At 42.9% G+C, this 19,353-nt stretch overlaps 1 protein-coding gene across 2 annotated transcripts in view; it reads left to right on the top strand.

Annotated features, from left to right (window-relative positions):
- The window catches only part of ptpn20 (protein tyrosine phosphatase non-receptor type 20), a 389,207-nt gene that overhangs the window by 126,632 nt on the left and 243,222 nt on the right, over positions 1-19,353 (top strand). The gene's annotated exons all lie outside the window — the stretch shown is intronic.

The following is a 19,353-nucleotide window of genomic DNA, read 5'->3' as shown; positions in this document are numbered from 1 at the left end:
ATTCAATGTAAAATTGAGTTCAAAGGTTGTGGAGCAATTTTAACTTGACTCGCCAGTTGGGAAGCTGACATAATTAGTTTGCATTAAGCCTGATTTTATCCATATTGAAATTATAATGAAATCAATCTTGGGGAGGGGAGGGGATGGGATAGTTTGATGTCTTCCCACTTTCCCTTTGTGACTCTTTTTTTCAACTAACTGGTCTTTCCTCCCTTCCTTGTGCTCCTGAGATGCTGCTTGGGCTGCTGTGTTCATCCAGCCTCACACTTTATTATCTTGGATTCTCCAGCATCTGCAGTTCCCATTATCTCTGGTCTTTCCTTCCCTTCATTTCTTGTGCCTCATTTGATATTAAATCCAATGATAGTCATAGAGATGTGCAGCATGGAAATAAACCCTTGGGTCCAACCTATCCATGCCGAACAGATATCCTAAATTAATCTAGTCCCATTTGCCAGCATTTGACCCATATCCCTCTAAACTCTCCCTATTCATGTGCCCATCCAAATGCCTTCTGAATATTATAATTGCACCAGCCTCGACCACTTCTTGTTAATTTCATAATCCTTCAATCTGACTTCCAAATAAATGCACAAAAAGAAAGCAAAAATCTTAATATGCAAGGGGCTGTCAAGGCAGAAGGTCTTTGATGTTCTGTCACAACAAACTGTGGCCCAGGTTTTACTGACCCAGACTGCAAGGTTCTTCCAATGGAAGAAGGAGAATAAGACTCTCAGCGACTTAACAGAGTAGATGTAGGAAGGTTGTTCCCCTTGTCAGAGAGACTAGGACCAAAGGGCATGATCTCAGAGTGAGATATTGTACATTTAAGACAGCAATGAGGGGGGAGTTCCTTCTCCAGATGTTTATGCGTCTATGGAATTCTTTACCACCAAAGGCTGTTGAAGCTGCGTTATTAAGCATTTTCAAGGCTGAGGTAGACAAGATTCTTGATAATTAAGATAATCCAGGATTATGGGGGGAAGGCAGGAAAGTGGAGTTGAGGATTATTAGATCAATCATGATCTTATTCAATGGCAGAGCAGACTTGATGGGCTGAATGGCTGACTTCTGCTCCTAGATATTTTCAGTCAATCTGTTCAGAAATGTTATTGCACACCTCTGGAGCAGGTGGAACTTGAACCCAGGCCTCCTGGCTCAGAGGTAAGGACACTACCTCTACACTACAAGAGCCCCCTCCTTCTGTACCTATGTTCTTATTAAGTTCAGTCGATCAGGGCCTGCTGTCTAAAAGAGCCAGAAGGTTAAAAGGATGCAACACCAACCCAATCAGGATTTGTCCATGTATGAAGTACACATGTGAGCAAGAGTTAATTGGTTAACTGCATGCAACTGATGACAAACAAATTCAGCCATCTATCAGAAAAGCATGCTTGCATTCCACACTATATGTTTGGGTTCAAGAAAGACTGGTCAAAGTGAACACAAAGCCAAGAACAACCTTCATATTTAGACTTAAAAGTTACATGATTTATTGTACATGAATACTAAATACTGCTTTACATAGTAATCATAGATACACTGAAAAGTCATAACTATATTAGGTAAGGGCTAATCTATCATGTGATCATGTTGATGTATTCTCAAGACCCTATCTCTTTCTAGAGTGTACTTTAGACTAGTCTAATGTATTTTGTCCAAACTCCACCCTCACTGTGCTATTTATGCCCAGTGATGTGCAGCTCTGTGGGCTCCTGACGCTGTTGCACAACAGATGTCTCTGTCTCTGAACCTAAGTGTCTGTGTCCGAGCCTTATCCCAGGTCTTGATGGCCACGGAAGGTGCATTTGCAATGTGGACAAACAAGTCAATGATCAGTCTCCAAATCTTTCCAAGAATAGTAGGCGGTCAGTCCCATGATGATAACATTGTTGGAACCTCAGCCATCATAACCGTGGACACAGGTTATAACATGCATGTAAAAATGCATGTTGCTACAGCTTATGCTTGTTCCAACAGCCTCCCCCCAATAGATTAATACTGGCTCTCTTTTCAGTTGGTTAAAATTACTTGTACAGCAAAAGCCAGGGACTCAAGGGGAAAAGTAGGAGAGTGGAGTTGAGGGTTATCAGATCTGCCAAGATCTCTTTGAATGGCAGAGCAGACTTGATGGGCTGAATGGCTGACTTCAGCTCCTTTCAATCAACCTGTTCAAAGATGTTATTACATATCTTTGGAGTAGATGGGACTTGAACCCACGGCTTACTTCTGCTCTTACATCTTATGGTTTTGTGTCCATTATGTTGTGGATGTTGGGGTCCAAACTGTGAAGCTCTATTTATGAACAAGTAGCTGTTTCCTCCCTTCCTTCATTGACAGGATGTGGACATCACTGGTTAGGCCAGCATTTACTCCTTGAGAAAGGAGTTGAACTATTGGCTATTAAACTGCTGCAATGTGGTATTGGTACTAGGAGCATCAATATTTAAATCAAGATTTACCATGTGTGAGAGCAATAGCCTGCCATGTGCTATCAGCAAATACATAAGACCATAAGACATAGGAGCAGAAATTAGGCCATTCAGCCCCTTGAATCTGCTCTGCCATTCAATCATGTCTGATGAGTTTCTCAACCCCCATTCTCCTGCTTTCTCCCCGTAATCCTTGATCCCCTTGACAATCAAGAATCTACCTATCTCTGTCTTAAATATACGCAATAACAAGGCCTCCACAGCCTTCTGTGGCAGTGAATTCCATAGATTCACCACTCTCAGGCTGAAGAAGTTTCTCCTTATCTCAATTTTAAAAGGTCTTCCCTTTACTCGAAGGCTGTGCCCTCGGGTTCTCGTCTCTCCAACCAATGGAAACATCTTCCCAACACCCACTCTGTCCAGACCATTCAACATTCTGTTAGTTTCAATTAGATCCCCCTCATCCTTCCAAACTGCATCGAGTACAGACCCAGAGCCCTCAAACATTCCTCATATGTTAAGCTTTCCATTCCTGGGACCATTCTCGTGAACCTTCTCTGAACCTGCTCAAGGGCCAGGACATCCTTCCTGAGATAATGGACTCAAAACTGCGCACAATACTCCAGATGTGACCTGACCAAAGCCTTATTGAACCTCCAAAGTACACCTCTGCTTTCATATTCAAGTCCCCTCAAAATAAATGCCAAAGTTGCATTTGCCTTCCTAACTACTGACTCAACCTGCAAGTTTACCTTGAGAGAATCCTGGACTAGAACTCCCGAGTCTCTGCACTTCAGAGCTTCTGAATTTTCTCCCTATTTAGAAAGAAGTTCATGGTTCTATTCTTCTTACCAAAGTGCATGACCTCACACTTTCCCACGTTGTACTCTATCTGCCACTTCTTTTCCCACTCTCCTAAGCTATCTAAATCCTTCTGCAGCCTCCTCACATCCTCAATACTATTTGTCCCTCTACCTAATTTTGTACTGTCTGTAAACTCAGCCAGAATGTCCTCAGTTCCTTCATCAAGATCAATAGTGTATAAATTGAAAAGTTGTGGTCCAGACACTGACCCATGTGGAACCCACTTGTAACTAGCTGCAATCCTGAGAAAGACCCTTTTAGAAACAGTAGGACTCCCTTGTCCGCTTCACACTCCCCTCCAGCCTCACCACACCCGGCACTTGCCCCTGCAACTGCAGGAGGTGCTACACCTGCCCCTACTCCTCCCCCCTCACCCCCATCCCAGGCCCCAAGAAGACTTTCCACATCAAGCAGATGTTCATCTGCACATCTACTAATGTGGTATACTGAATCCGCTGTTCCCGTTTTGGCATCCTCTACATTGGGGAAACCAAGCGGAGGCTTGGGGACCGCTTTGCAGAACACCTACGTTTGGTTTGCACTAAACAACCGTACCTCCCAGTTGCGAACCATTTCAACTTCCCCGTCCATTCCTCAGGCGACATGTCCATCCTGGGTCTTCTGCAGTGCCACAACGATGCCTCCCGAAGACTGCACAAACAGCAACTTATATTCCGCTTGGGAACCCTGCAGCCCAATGGTATCAATGTGGATTTCACAAGCTTCAAAATCTCCCCTCCCGCTAAAGCATCTCTAAACCATCCCAGCTTGTCCCTGCCTCCCTAACCTGTCCTTCGTCCCACTTATCGCCTCCTCCCACCTCAAGCCCCACCCCTATCTCCTACCTACTAACCTCATCCTGCCCCCTTGATCTATCCATCCTCCCTGGACTGACCTATCTCTTCCCTAACTCCCCACCTACACTCGCCTTTACTGGCTCCATCCCCTCCTCTTTGACTTGCCTGTCTCCTCTCCACCTATCTTCTCCTCTATCCATCTTCGATCCATCTCCCCCTCTCTCCCTATTTATTTCAGAGCCCCCTTCCCCTCCCCAATTTCTGAAGAAGGGTCTAGGCCTGAAACGCCAACCTTCCTGCTCCTCTGATGCTGCTTGGCCTGCTGTGTTAATCCAGCTCTACACCTTGTTATCTCAAAGACCCTTTTATCCCCACTCTCTGCTTTCTGCCAGACAGCCAATCTTCTATCCATGCCAGCACCTTGCCTCCAACACCATGGACTCTTACTGTACTCAGTGGTCTCCTCCAACACCTTGTCAAAGGCCCTCTGGAAGTCCAGGCAGATAACATCCACTGGCTCCCTTTGGTCGAACCTGTTTGTTACTTGCTCAAAGAATTCTCGCAAATTTGTCAGGCATGATCTCCCCTTGATGAAGCCATGCTGACTTTGCCCTATTTTAACATTCACTTCCAAATATTCAGAAATCTTGTCCTTCAAAATGGACTCCAAAATCTTACCCAAGACCAAGGTTAGACTAATTGGCCTGTAATTTTCAGTTTTTTGCCTTACTCCTTTTTTAAACAGTGTGGTACACTGAATGTCATTGTAAAAGGCATGATGGTGGAGGCAAAAACCATTAACTCATTTAAAAGCTATTTGGATCCTGCATCTGAAATGCTGGACCCTGCAGACCTGGTGCTAGCAGCTTGGATTAGAATGGGTGGTTAATTTTATTTCTCTGACAGCACAAATACAATGGCCTGACTGGCCTCTTACTATGCTAGCATTTTTCTGTGGTTCAATGGTATGTCACTTCAACAGTGGGCCAAAATTCTCTAATCATTTGTAATGTAAAAACAGAGATATGATTTGTGTAAAGACTGTTCTGCCCATCAACTGCCTCTTTTCCCATACACTTTGGATAATCTATACCTCCCTGAGCCCTGTTTTAACAGATGTACAAGTGATGAGATAATGTAAGACCATAGTCTTTTCAGTATCTGTTAAAGTATCATGTCAGAAACTGGAATGGAGCACACAGCCATTTCAGCTTGTTCTTTGTTATCAGTGCTGTGGAAGTGAACAGAATGTCATAGTTGGAACTGCATGCTGTGTGCCCGTGTTTATTCTGGTTGCTGTGGACACTGTAAGCCTGGACATGTCACAGCTTGTCTGTCTACAACACGAGGCTAACAGCAGACAACATTAAGACCGGTTGTAACTGGACCTGTTGCATACATTGACTTGAATTTACTATGCTGTTTAAACACAATGCAAATAAACTTACAGGTGGCATATTCAAGCATTAAGAATGATCTTAGATAAACTGAATTCCTGGGTGAACTCTTCTGCTGAGTTTATTGATGTTTGACTTGCAATAAAAATATTTTGATAGGTCTAAACATTCTTGCCTCAGTTACAAATAAAGCTGACTGGTTTGCTTTCTGGAGGTAAATACCATCTCCCATTAACAGTCAACAGAGTCACTCACTGCTAATTACTGTACATTTAAATATGACCAGGCTCAGTCAAAAGGTCAGTCTTAGACATAGTGGTTCCTTTTTCAGATAAACTGATTTATTTAGAAATTTCCTGGCATCACCTGGTGCCCACTGGCAGACATCGATGTGCATATGTCCACCTGGTGATCATTGAGTGGCTCTCAATGTTACACCATGTCTGCCTTCCTCAGATGGGTAGTGCCAGACTGACATGGGCACATGCACACCCACTTGCCCCCTGTCTCCAAGCCCATCCCTGGGTACCCATTCACTCGCTTGCTTGTATGACCCACTTTCCTGATGGCTATATGGGGAGCAAGGTGGTTTTGCTCAGTTTGATGGCTGAAGGTTTGGACTACTTGTAACACTGCTTATGGTGCATGTTTCTTAACAAGATTATGGCTGAACCAAAAAAAAATTAACATTAAATAAAAAATCATTTATTCTGTGATTCCACCATGTCACTCTTACCCACATTGACCATGGGACCAGAATCAGAATCACTGAATTATTATGGTTCAGAAGGAGGCCATTCCACCCACTGTGTCTGTACTGGTTCTCTTACATAGTGACAATAATCACCTTTCTCCCCATATCCCTGCACATAATTTCTATTCAAATAACCATCCAATGCCCCTCTTGAATCCCTCCATTGAACCTGCCTCCAGCACATTTTCAGGCAGTGCATTCCACACCCTCAGCACTCGCTGAGTGAAAAGTAATTTTCTCATGTCATCTTGCTTTGTTTACACATCACTTTAAATCTATACCTTGTCATTTTTGTTTCCTTTTGAGCCAAAACAGCTTCAGTTTGTCTGCTCCATCCAACCCAATCATGATTTTGAAAACCTCAATCCATCCATATGTTGCCATTGAACATAGAACAGTACAGCACAGGAACAGGCCCTTCGGTCCACCATGTCTGTACCAATCACAATGCCATTCTAATCTAATCCAATCCTCCAGCACACAGTCCATACCCCTCTATTCCCTACCTATTCATGTGTCTGTCTAAATGTCTGTTAAACAATTACACCTCTTTCTACCGCCTCCCCCAGCAGCACCTTCCAGGGACTTATCACTCTCTGCATAAAAGAATTTGCCTTGAACATCTTTCTTGGGGATCAGTATTGATCCGAACTGTTTTCAGAGGACACTGGTAAGTGATAGCTGCCCAACAGATGCCAACAAAAGCATTGTGAACCCAGAGCTGTGTAGCTCTGAGTTCAAAACCCAGCTAACTCACGCCCTATTTCATATTTTTTCTACTAAACTGGGAGAGATGTAGAGTTAAGGTTAGCCTCTGAGGTAAGCAGAGACATCTCAGTGACCTCTGTGAATCATGTGTTAGTGTTCTGCTTAGACCCTGTACAGTCTGGAGCTTTCTGTTCCATTGTCTTACTTTCAGCTATGGTATAGCAGTGAGCTTGATTTAACTGCTACATGATTCTTTCTGAAGAAGGGTCTAGACCCGAAACATTAGCCTTCCTGCTCCGCTGATGCTGCTTGGCCTGCTGTGTTCCTCCAGCTCCAGACCTTGTTATCACATAATTCCTTGAAGTTTGCAATACGTATAGATAGGGTGGTTTCGAAGGTGTTTAGCATGCTTGCATTTATTGCTAGGAGTTGGGATGTCATGTTGAGGTCGTTTGGGACATTGGTGAGGCCTCTTCTGGAATACTGTGTCCAGCTCTGCCTCCCCTGATATAAGACATTATTAAATTCAAGAGGGTTCGGAAAAGATTTATCAGGATGTTTCCGGGAATGGCGGGGGTGAGATATAAAAATAGACTGGATAGGCTGGAACTGTTTTTTCCCATGTAGGCGGTTGAGGGGTCGCTTAACTGAGGTTTATAAAATCATGAGGGGTATAGATAAAGTGAATGGCAGGTGTCTTTCCCCTAGGGTGGGGGATTTCATGACCACGGGACGTATCTTTAAGGTGATAGGAGGAAGATTTAAAAAAGACATGAGGAACAATTTTTTTCCACAGGGAGTGGGTCGTGTGTGGAATGAACTTCCAGAGGAAGTGGTGGAAGCAGGTACAGTTACAATGTTTAGATAAGTACATGAAGAAAAAAATGTTTGGAGGAATATGGACCAAGTGCAGGCAGGTGAGATTGGTTTAGTTTGGATAATGGTCAACATGGACTAGTTGGACCGAACTGTTTCCATACTGTATGACTGTATGGTAGCAAAAAGTCTGACCTGAATTTGTACCAAGGCCTGAAGATCATAGCCAAGAGCACAATGAAACAGCTAGTTTTACTGGATGAGTAATCAAGATGATAAGAGTTCCTAATCTGTACACTTTAAACATTTAAACTTCAGCATCAATCCTCAAATAAAACAGTTGCCATCAAGAATGAATGACCACAAAGCTGCCGTATTGGGAACTGTGGCATAGTATTGTTGCCATGGAATGCCCTGCCTGCCAATGTAGCTAACTCAGCCACATTAGAGGCATTTAAACAGTCCTTGGATAAGCATATGGATGATGTTGGGATAGTGTAGGGGGATAGGCTTAGATTAGTTCACAGGCCAGCGCAACATTGAGGGCTGAAGGGCCTGTTCTGCACTGTATTGTTCTATGTTCTATGTTCTACGTCACAGGACTTTGCCCCAGATAATTTTCGTGGGACCTAGGTTCAAATCTCACCATGGCAGTTGGTGAAAGTTTGGAACTGGTCAGTAACAATGATCATGACAACTCTCTATTGTTGAAATAACCCAGCTGGTTCTCTAATGCCTCTTTGGAGCAGAAAACCTGCCATTCTTACATGAGAGCTAGGAGTAGGCTATTCAGCCCCTGGAGCCTGCTCCAGTATTTAACACAATCGTCACTGATATCATCTCGGCCTCAACTCCATTTTCGCCCGCTCCTCATAACCTTCAACCCATTCCTAATGGAAAAGCAGTCTGCCTTCTCCTTAAATTTACTCAGTGTCACGGTATGTACCACACTTTGAGGTGGTGAATTTCACAGGTTCATGATCTTTTGAGGGAAGTAATTTCTCCTCATCTCTGTTTTAAATCTGCTACCCTTTATCCTGAAACTATGACCTCTCGTTCTAGGTTGTCCCATATGAGGAAACATCCTCTCCATGTTTACTTTGTCAATCCCCCTCAACACCTTGTATACCTCAGTTAGCTCTCATCTCATTTTTCCAAACTCCAGAGAGTACAGGCCTAAACTGCTTCATATTTCTTCACAACACAAAATCCTCATTACTGGGATCAGTCTAGTGAATTTTCTCTGAACTGCCTCCAATGCAGCTACATCATGTGACTCTACTTGCCTCTAAACTAGCAAACCATTCAGTTCAAGGGCAATTAGGGATGAGCTACAAATGTTGGTGTTGCCAGCAACCCCTACATCCCCTGAAAGATTATGGAAAATAGAGCGCAACTAGGTCATTTCTGTCCTTTAGGGAAGGAAATCCCTGGCCATCTTACACCAATCTGACATTTATGTGACACCAGAGCCATCCCTGAAAAGTTATAGTTCACAACAGTGTGACCCAAGAAACTGCAAGTTTGATAACTTTAGGGAGAACCTATAAGGAATGAGCCGGGAGCTGGTCAGCTAGGTTGGCTGGATGTCTGATTAGTGACACCAACAGTGTTGGTTCAATTCCTGCATTGGCTGAGGTCACCATGAAGGGCTGTCCTTCTCAACCTATCCCCTTGCCTGAGACGTGGTGACCCTGAGGTTAAACCACCACTAGTCATCTCTCTCTCTCTAATGAGTGAGCAGCCCTATCGCCTGGTAAGACTGTGGCTTTTAAATGCCTGCTGTTTGAAAACAGACCTTACCAAAATATAGTGTTGTTTTTCATTTGTTGATATTTGCTTTTGAGCCATGGTCCTCAATTTGTGGGGGAATTAGCGTTTTGTTTCTGGTATTTTGTAATCCGAGAAATCTTTCCTCCATTTTGTTCCCAGCAATTGATATCTAACAAAACAATATGGCTGAGGGGTAACAGGGTTACACTGTCAGCTCCAATATCTCAGTGACCCAAGGACATTCGCCTTGCCCCCAGTGACAGGCAGAATAAGATAAAGAAGACCATTAATGCAAGTATTATTGCAGGCAAAGAAAAAGATGTATTGATCCATTCTGGCTTCATTTCTCATTCAAAATCCAAGCCAATGAAGATCCAGCTCCCTGGTTTCTGAATTTCCATTTCTCATTTCCTTTATGTTACCTTTTGTATTCATTTGGATTTCCCCTTGACCTAACAATGGACACAAAGTACCTCAATCTCATCACATTGTTCATTAAAAACAATGTAATAGACTGCCCAAATAAAAATAGTCAGTTGTGTCGTATCTGTTTTAAAGAAGCCAGTAAGTAAATAAAATATCCCATTATGTTACAGTACAGGTCTGTTGCTCCATTTTTGGAATGAAACATTTTCTTGAGAACTATGCTTAGAATATTTTCTGCCCTATACACTGCCAATGTAACACTGCAGCTGGGTCATTCTGAACAAGTCACCTTGATCAGTCACCCCTAGCTAAATCTGTCCATTTGACAATTTACCTGGGTAGCAAACACACTGGATTAGCCTTGGATTCTACCATACCACGCAAGTAAGACTTGTAGTGAAAAGGTTTGTGATTTCAAGACCTACTCCCAGATATCAAATCACCCAGCCTCCTCCTAAACCCACTACCATCAAGAAAGATAAAAGCAGCAGAAACAGGGGAATACCACCACTTTGCAAGTTCCCTTCCAAGCCACTCACCATCCTGACTTTGAACTACACTGCTGTTCCTTCAGTGTCACTGGGTCAAAATAGAATTTTACAGCACAAAAGGAGGCCATTTGATCTATAAAATGTGAGGCTGGATGAACACAGCAGGCCAAGCAGCATCTCAGGAGCAGTTCCTCTCCCTATCCCCCTCTCTGATGAAGGGTCTAGGCCCGAAACGTCAGCTTTTGTGCTCCTGAGATGCTGCTTGGCCTGCTGTGTTCATCCAGCCTCACATTTTATTATCTTGGAAACATTATCTCTGATACCATTTGATCTATTGTGTCTGTACCAGCTTGTTCCACTCTCCAGTCCTCTAACTTCACCACATAATCATGGAATTCCTTCCTGAACAGCAATATGGGTGTGCCTATTTGGGCAACAGTGGTTCCAGATGTCAGCTTACTGCCACACCCTCCAGGGCAAGCAGGGATAGGCAACAAATGCTGCACTGGCTAGCAATACCTGCATTCTGTGAAAGAATAAAACAAAGACAGCAAACAATCCAGGGTGCTATTTCAGTACAGTGCTGGGTGAGTTTCTGTGGTCCTGTGAATGATTTATTCCGAGAGCTGCTTTGCAGTGAAACATTAATTGGACACCCCAGCTTTCTGCTCAAGGAGTCACATGTAATCCAAGTATTTATCTGATTCACTCTGTGTGGGACCCTGCAGAGTGCAGATTGGCTGCCGTATTTACCCACAATACAGCACCCACATCTCAGGAATAATCTCTCTGACTGTGAAGCACATGAGGATATCATAGCACAGTAATGGATCTATCGGTCCAACCAGCCCATGCTGGCCATGCTCCCAAACTAAACTAGTCCCACCAGCCTGCATTTGGCCCATATCCCTCCAAACCTTTCCTATTCATGTACTTATCCAAATGTCTCAAACATTGTAACTGTACCCGCATCTACCACTTCCTTTGCCAGTTCATTCCACACTCGTACCACTCTCTGTGTAAGAATGTTGTCCTAAACATGTCCTTTTTAAATCCTTCTCTTCTCTCCTTAAAAATTTGTCCCCTAGTTTTAAACTCCCCCATCCCTAGGGAAAAAGTTCCTTGTCATTCTCCTTATCTATGCTGCTCATGATTTTATAGACCTCAATCAGGTGACCCCTGAACGTCAAGTGGAAAAAAAGGTCCCAGTTTTTCCAGTCTATTTTTGTACCTCAAACCCTTTATTCCTGGCAACGTTCTGGTAAATCTTTTCTGAATTCTGACTAGCTTAACAATATTGCTCCTATACCAGGGCGACCAGAACTGCACTCCACGGTACTCCAGAAGAGCCTCACATAATATCCTGTACCAACTCAGCATGATGTCCCAACTCCTACACTCAAAAATCTGAGGCTCAAGACAGTTTGATGACAACAGTGGGCAAACTACCAAATGAGACACAATGTGACAGCGCAAATAATGAATTAGTGCGAGAAAAGTGGTGAAAGAGTTCAGTGGAAGTGGTAAAGGAAGAGGACAGGGAGTTAAAACAATAAAGGCAGATAACCACCTCCAAACTCTGGGACAGCAGAAAATAGACAATGAATAGGAAAAATACCTGTGTGCCACTTCAAAATAACAGACTGGCAGGAAGAAACAGTCACATTTATGTAACACTTTTCATAATGTCAGGATGATGTAAATTTCTTCACCCAATGGTGTGGGTTGTAATTGTAATCACTGTTGTAACGTGGCAAGATCACTGAACAAATTTATTAAAACAAGGACCTGAACATTGACTGCTTGTTCAATGTGGAAAGATAAATAAAATGTCCCTGTAAATTAATGAAAATCAGTGCTTCTGGTCACTTAATTTCTGCCTGAGCCTTTGAGTGCTAAATTGATTGCCCCTTACAAATCTTAATTTCAGTACAGCTACTAAAATAAATAGCTCTATGGATCGTACCCTTTGCTACTGGTACACAGTCACTTTCACATTGGGATCATGACCTCAAGCAGCTCTGCACTTTGTGAACAACACACAGTCCCCAGGGGGTCGGGAAGAATGAACAAGCCGCTTTTGCAGGTTTTAAACCCTCTGTTCACAACATTCAGTCGTTCACCTTCTGATACAGTAATGGCTCACAACAGACAGAGTTATATCCTGAAACAGTCTCGCTGTGCTGCTTGTGACTTTCAGATCTGCATCTCACAGCATTGTGCTGTGTGCATTCTGTACCCGGTGTTTTGGCCAATTCTATTCTTGCGTTCCTCTCGGTTGTGGGGGTAGAAAATCTGAAGGGATTTGAAGACGGTACTGATTTTAGCAATTAATCATCAATGATTCTTCACTCCCCAGACTTACAAGAAGATCTAAAAGCAGAGTTTAATGCCCACCGAGTCTAATTAGCGTTTCCCGATGCTTGTCAGCAGGACTCCTCAAAAATCAAATCGCTACAAACCATTACAAAGTAACTGTAGTGCAGAATCAGGCCATTCAGCCCAACAGGTCCGTGTTGGTGCGTATACATCACATGAGCTTTCCTCCTACCCTCTCTCCATTTAACTCTATCAGTTTGTCCTTCTATACATTTCTTCCTTGGGCTTTTTTTGAAGACTTCCCTTGAATTTGTGCTGTCAACTAGTACATGTTGAAATTCTACATTCTAACTATACTCTCTGAAGAACTTTGGTCTGAATGCTTGACTGATTGTATTCGTAACCGTATTCTATTTTTGGCCCCTTGTGCTGCTCTGCCCCAGAAATGGGCACATCTTCCCTATCTGGCCTGTCAAACCCTGTCATAATATTGAAGACCTCTAATAGGGTAGCCCTTGGAGCTTGTCATTTTTTTAAGAGAGGGGAGCCTGGGTCTGTTCAATTTTTCCTGGTAGCTACAATTCCTCAGTCTTAGTGTCAGTCCAACAAATCCTTTATGTGCCTCCTCCATTGTCTTTAGGTTCTCCTTTCTCTACGTTGTCATTTGATTATACAATTGCACCATGATTTTTATGCGTGAATGGTGTTATCTAATGCAAGCTGTTTCAAGTCGAAGCCAAGGTTGTGTTTGGCAAGAGGATCCTTTCTCTACATTGTCATGTTGATTATGTAATTGTGCCATGGTTATGATCCACTTACTTTGGAAGGGACCTCGCCAGTGGCCTGATTTGAGGTAGCCAAGTTGGAACCAGGGAGTAAATGTTTTTCCACTTCAGCTCCTGGTTACACACCGCTCCCAATCGTCCAACCAGAGGTGGTGAGAACCAAGGTACCTGAATGCACACAGCACAATGCTGTGAGAGGCAGATCTGAAAGTCACAAGCAGCACAGCGAGATTGTTTCAGGATATAACTCTGTCTGTTGTGAGCCATTACTGTAGACTGAATGTTGTGAACAGATGGTTTAAAACCAGCAAAAGCGGCTTGTTCATTCTTCCCGACCCCCTGGGGACTGTGTGTTGTTCACAAAGTGCAGAGCTGCTTGAGGTCATGATCCCAATGTGAAAGTGACTGTGTACCAGTAGCAAAGGGTATGATCCATAGAGCTATTTATTTTAGTAGCTGTACTGAAATTAAGATTTGTAAGGGGCAATCAATTTAGCACTCAAAGGCTCAGGCAGAGATTACGTGACTAGAAGCACTGATTTTCATTTATTTATAGGACCATTTTGTTTATCTTTTCACATTGAACAAGGGGTCGGTGTTCAGTCCTCATTTTAATCACAATAGTGATTACAATTCAAACCTACCTCATTGGTTGTGAAGGCCTTTAGATCATCCTGAGATCCTGAAAGATGTGACATAACATGCCCATCATGGGATTCTTTAGACGACATGTCCATCATGGGCCTCCTGCAGTGCCACAATGATGCCACCCGAAGGTTGCAGGAACAGCAACTCATATTCCGCTTGGGAACCCTGCAGCCCAATGGTATCAATGTGGACATCACCAGCTTCAAAATCTCCCCTTCCCCCACTGCATCACACAACCAGCCCAGCTCATCCCCTCCCCCCACTGCATCCCCAAACCAGCCCAGCCTGTCTCTGCTTCCCTAACCTGTTCTTCCTCTCACCCATCCCTTCCTCCCACCTCAAGCCGCACCTCCATCTCCTACCTACTAACCTCATCCCACCTCCTTGACCTGTCCGTCTTCCCTGGACTGACCTCTCCCCTCCCTACCTCCCCACCTATACTCTCCTCTCCACCTATCTTCTTTTCTCTCCATCTTTGGTCCGCCTCCCCCTCTCTCCCTATTTATTCCAGAGCCCTCTCCCCATCCCCCTCTCTGATGAAGGGTCTAGGCCCGAAACGTCAGCTTTTGTGCTCCTGAGATGCTACTGGGCCTGCTGTGTTCATCCAGCTCCACACTTTGTTATCTTGGATTCTCCAGCATCTGCAGTTCCCATTATCTCTGACATAAATGCAAGTGTGTTTTCTCCTGCCAGTCTGTTGATATGAAGTGACACACAGGTATTTTTCAAGTTTATGCCCAGCTTTCTGATGTTCAGAGGTGGTTATCAGCCTTTATTGTTTTAGCTCCCTGTTCTCTTCTTCCACCATCTCCCCTGAACTCTAATCACTTTTCTCGAGGAATTACCCACACTTGTTCATTCCTTGCATTGTCACATTCAGTTTGCCCACTGTTGTAATCAAACTGCCTTGATCCCCCTGCCTTACAATGCTTCCCAGATTATGGCATGCTCAAATTTAAAGTCCTTTGCTTTGTGTTCAATCACATCCTTGTCTCATTCCTTCTTTTCTCCATAACATCCTCCTGCACTGCGACCTTCCGAGTTTTCTGTCCATCCCCAGTATCCTCTACCCCACCTTTAGCAATCACAACTTCAAGATTTGGAATGCTCTTCCTCAAATTCACCACCTCTCTTTTGTTTTTAACTTCCAAAATGCTATTTAAAACCTATCTCCTAAAGACCATTTTCATGATTTCTTCCAATATCTCCTTCAGCTCAGTGTCAATGTTTGTCAGATTGTGCTCCAATGTAGTACCTTTCGATCTTTATGATAAAGGTGCTACAAAAAGTGCAATTTATCTTGTTACTGTTCAGGGGACTCAGTTTTTTTGTGAACAAACTGTTTGATAATATTTTGCTCAGTTCCCTGTCAAAACACAAAGAAAGGACAAAAATGTTGTTGTATTTGGTGAATTTATCATTAAAATGTTGGCTGGCTCTTTATGATTCTCCCAATTCTGAAATGTGGGGTTTTGGTTAATTCAATTGGCCAAATGACTAGATCAGACAGTGTCAATACAATCCCTGCACTAGCTGTGGTAGCTCATATAGATCTACCTGTTTATTTAACCCCATGTTCATGTGGGTTATCTTTGTGGTAATAGTTGCCAGTTACCTCTCTTTATTGAAGGGAAATGACTATGTGGACTATAGCTCCTTGCCTTACTTCTCTATTAATAAACATGTAATTATCAAGTAGATGCAGTTTTAAATAAAACATTCATGTATAGAGTCATAGAGATGTACAGCATGGAAACAGACCCTTCATTCCAATTAGCCTATGCCGACCAGATATCCTAAAATAATTTAGTCCCATTTGCCAGCATTTGGCCCATATGCCTCTAAACCCTTCCTATTCATTTTCCCATCCAGATGCCTTTTAAATGTTGTAATTGTACCAGCCTCCACCACTTCCTCCGGCAGCTCATTCCATACATGTACCGCCCTCTGTGTGAAAATGTTACTTCTTACATCCCTTTTATAATATTCCCCTCGTACCTTAAACCTATGCTGTCTAGCTTTGGACTCCCCTACCCTGTGGGAAGGACCTTATCTATTTAGCCTATTTGTGCCCCTCATGATTTTATAAACCTGCATAAGGTCACCTCTCAGCCTCTGATGCTGTAGCAAAAATACTCCTTGTCTATTCTTCCTCTCTGTGATAGCTCAAACACTCCAACCCTGGCAACTTACTCGTAAATCTTTTCTGAACACTTTCATGTTTAACAACATCTTCCCGCTAGCAGGGAGACCAGAATTGAACGCAGTATTCCAAAAGTGACCTAACCAATGCCCCGAAACACGACATTCCAACTCCTATACTCAATGGACTGACCATTAAAGGCGAGATCGCCAAACGCCTTCTTCACTGCCCTGTCTCCCTGCGACTGCACTTTCAAAGAACTATGAACTGCACTCCAAGGGCTCTTTGTTCGACAGGGCCTTACCATTAAGCATGTAAGTTTTGCCCTACCAAAATGCAACACCTCACATTTATATAAATTAAACTCTGTCTGCTACTCCGCAACCCAAGTATGCACAAATGTTATCCACAAAACAAAACATGAAATGGTGCAATGAAATCATATTATGTCTTGTGAGTAACCAGTTCTTCGATTCACTTACTAAAAATTCATTCATGGAATGTAGATTTCACTGGCTAGGCCGGCATTTATTATCCATCCCTAATTGCCTTGAGGGAAGTTAAGAGACAAACACATTGCTATGGCCTGGAGTCACACATAGGCCAGACCAAGTAAGGATGGTAGATTTCCTTCTCTAAAGGGAGTTAGTGAACTAGATGGGTTTTTACAACAACCTACAACAGTTACATGATTTCCACGAAGCCAGCTGTTGATTTAGGATTTTTTGCTTGAGTTCAAATTTTACCATCTGTAATGGGTAGGTGGGATTCAAACCTGTGTCCCCAGATCATTGGCGTAGGGTTCTGGATTGTTAGTCCAGTGATATTGCCACTGCACTACCATCTCCCAGTACAAAACATAAAAGGATGTGTTCTGGAAATATGAATTTGTAAGCAAATAAAAAGCTAGTGAGGATCCAGACAATTTCTCTCCTAATCATGTCATTGTGATAATTGTGTAAGTACTCGGTCCCCACATAATCTGTTCTTTTGATTCTCCTGGTCCCACTACTGTGGTCATGTAGCCAATATTCATGTGTAAATCTGAACAACGAGTGTCAGCATGTTCATTGAGCTAGGGGTGGACCACTGCAACAGAGCCCAATGCTCATCCTGTTCTCAGTGACATGTACAGGTGGAGATCTCCAGTCAGAGCCATGAGAACATAAACAGACAAGGGAATGTTCTTGTTTAAGAAGGGACGGAGGCACAGGACAGGAAACTTTGGCCAGTTAGCCTGACCTCTGTGCTTGGTAAAATTATACACTGCATTATTATGAATGAGATTGTGGTGTACTTGGAAGTGCATGGTAAAATACGGCTGAGTAAGCGCGTGTTTGTCAACGGGAGATCATGCCTAACAAATTGGTTAAAATTCTTAGAGGAGGTAATAGACAAGTTGGACAAAGGAAAGCCGGTGAATATGATTTACTTGGATTTCCAGAAGGCCTTTGACAAGGAGCTGTGCAGGACGCTGCAAAATAAGATAAGAGCCCATGACGTTAGGGCAATGTACTAACATGGGTAGAAGATTTGCTAACTGGGAGAAGGCAGAGAGTAGATATGAAGGAGTCTTTTTGAGGATTGCAGCTGCTGACTAGTAGAGTTCTGCAGGGGTCACTATTAGGACCGTAACTATTTATGTTGTACCTTAATGATCTGGACAAAGGAGTTGAGCGCATTGTTGCTAAGTTTGCAGATGACAGGTGGAGAGGAAGGTAATGTTGAGGAAGCGGGGAGACTGCAGAAAGACTTGGACAGACTCGGAGAGTGGACAAATAGTGGCAGATAGAATTCAATGTGAGAAAGTGTGGTTGTGTACTTTGGCAGAAAGAGTAGGGGCTATTTCCTAAACAGAGAAAAAATTCAGAAATCTGAAGCAAAAATGGGCTTGAGTCTTAAATTAGGATTCTCTTAAGGTTAACATGGAGGTTCAGTTGAAGGCAGGAAGGGAAATGCGATGTTAGCTGTCATTTCAAGAGGGCTTGGAGCAGAGATGTAATGAGTAACCACCCTTAAGGGTCTGGTTTAAAGACATCATTTTTTAAGCCTACCACTGCAGAGGGGTTCCAGAGAGATTTCAAGAATGACCCTGGGGACGAAGAATTTGTCATTTGAGGAACACTTGAAGACTCTGGGTCAATACTCAGTGCAGTTTAGAAGAATGAGGAGGGGATCTGATTGAAACTTCCAGAATGCTGAGAGGCCTGGACAGCGTGATACATTGACACAAGTCCTGGGTTTAAAGATGTTATAAGGAACTGAGAAGCAATGAATACAAAGATGGAATCATTTTTAATTCAGAAAATACCAATCAACTGTTTCATTCCAACAAATCATCACAATTATTTTGGTGAGAAAACCAAGGTCCTTTGGATAGTTGGATTTAGTTTTCAAGTTGTATTCTGTACATTAAAATAGAGCATTAGCAGATTTTGACCAAGCAGAATGGTTATTTCATTCATAATTTCTTCATTTCTGTATACTGCTAATTGCTATTACATGAATTAGTCATAGAGTCATACAGCATGGAAACAGGCCCTTCAGTCTAACCAGTCCATGCTGACCATAATCCCAAATTAAACTAGTTTCACTTGCCTGCTCCTGAGCCATATCCGTCTAAACCTTTCCTACTAATATATCCACCCAAATTTCTTTTAAACATTGCAGTTGAATGCACGTCCACCACATCTTCAAGAAGTTCATTCCACATACAAACAATCCTCTTTGTAAGAAATTTGCCTCTTATGTCTTGTTTAAATCTCTCTCCTCTCACCTTAAAACTGTGTCCCCTATTCTTGAAATCCCCCATTCTAAGGAAAAAGACAACAGCCACTAACTCTGTTTATAACCTTGATTATTTTGTCAACTTCTAAAAGGTCACCCCTCAATCTCCTAAACTCTGACAGTTTGCTGACAGAACGGACAGTCTTGGAGCTCAGGGAACATTGAATAACTCATGGCATTTTACTATCACAGTCCCATGACATCACCTAAATT

Source organism: Stegostoma tigrinum, chromosome 37 (genome assembly GCF_030684315.1).
Source record: "Stegostoma tigrinum isolate sSteTig4 chromosome 37, sSteTig4.hap1, whole genome shotgun sequence".
In the NCBI taxonomy this organism is placed as follows: domain Eukaryota; kingdom Metazoa; phylum Chordata; class Chondrichthyes; order Orectolobiformes; family Stegostomatidae; genus Stegostoma; species Stegostoma tigrinum.
Note: the sequence above shows the minus strand (reverse complement) of the source record. Positions and strands in the feature narration are given on the sequence as shown.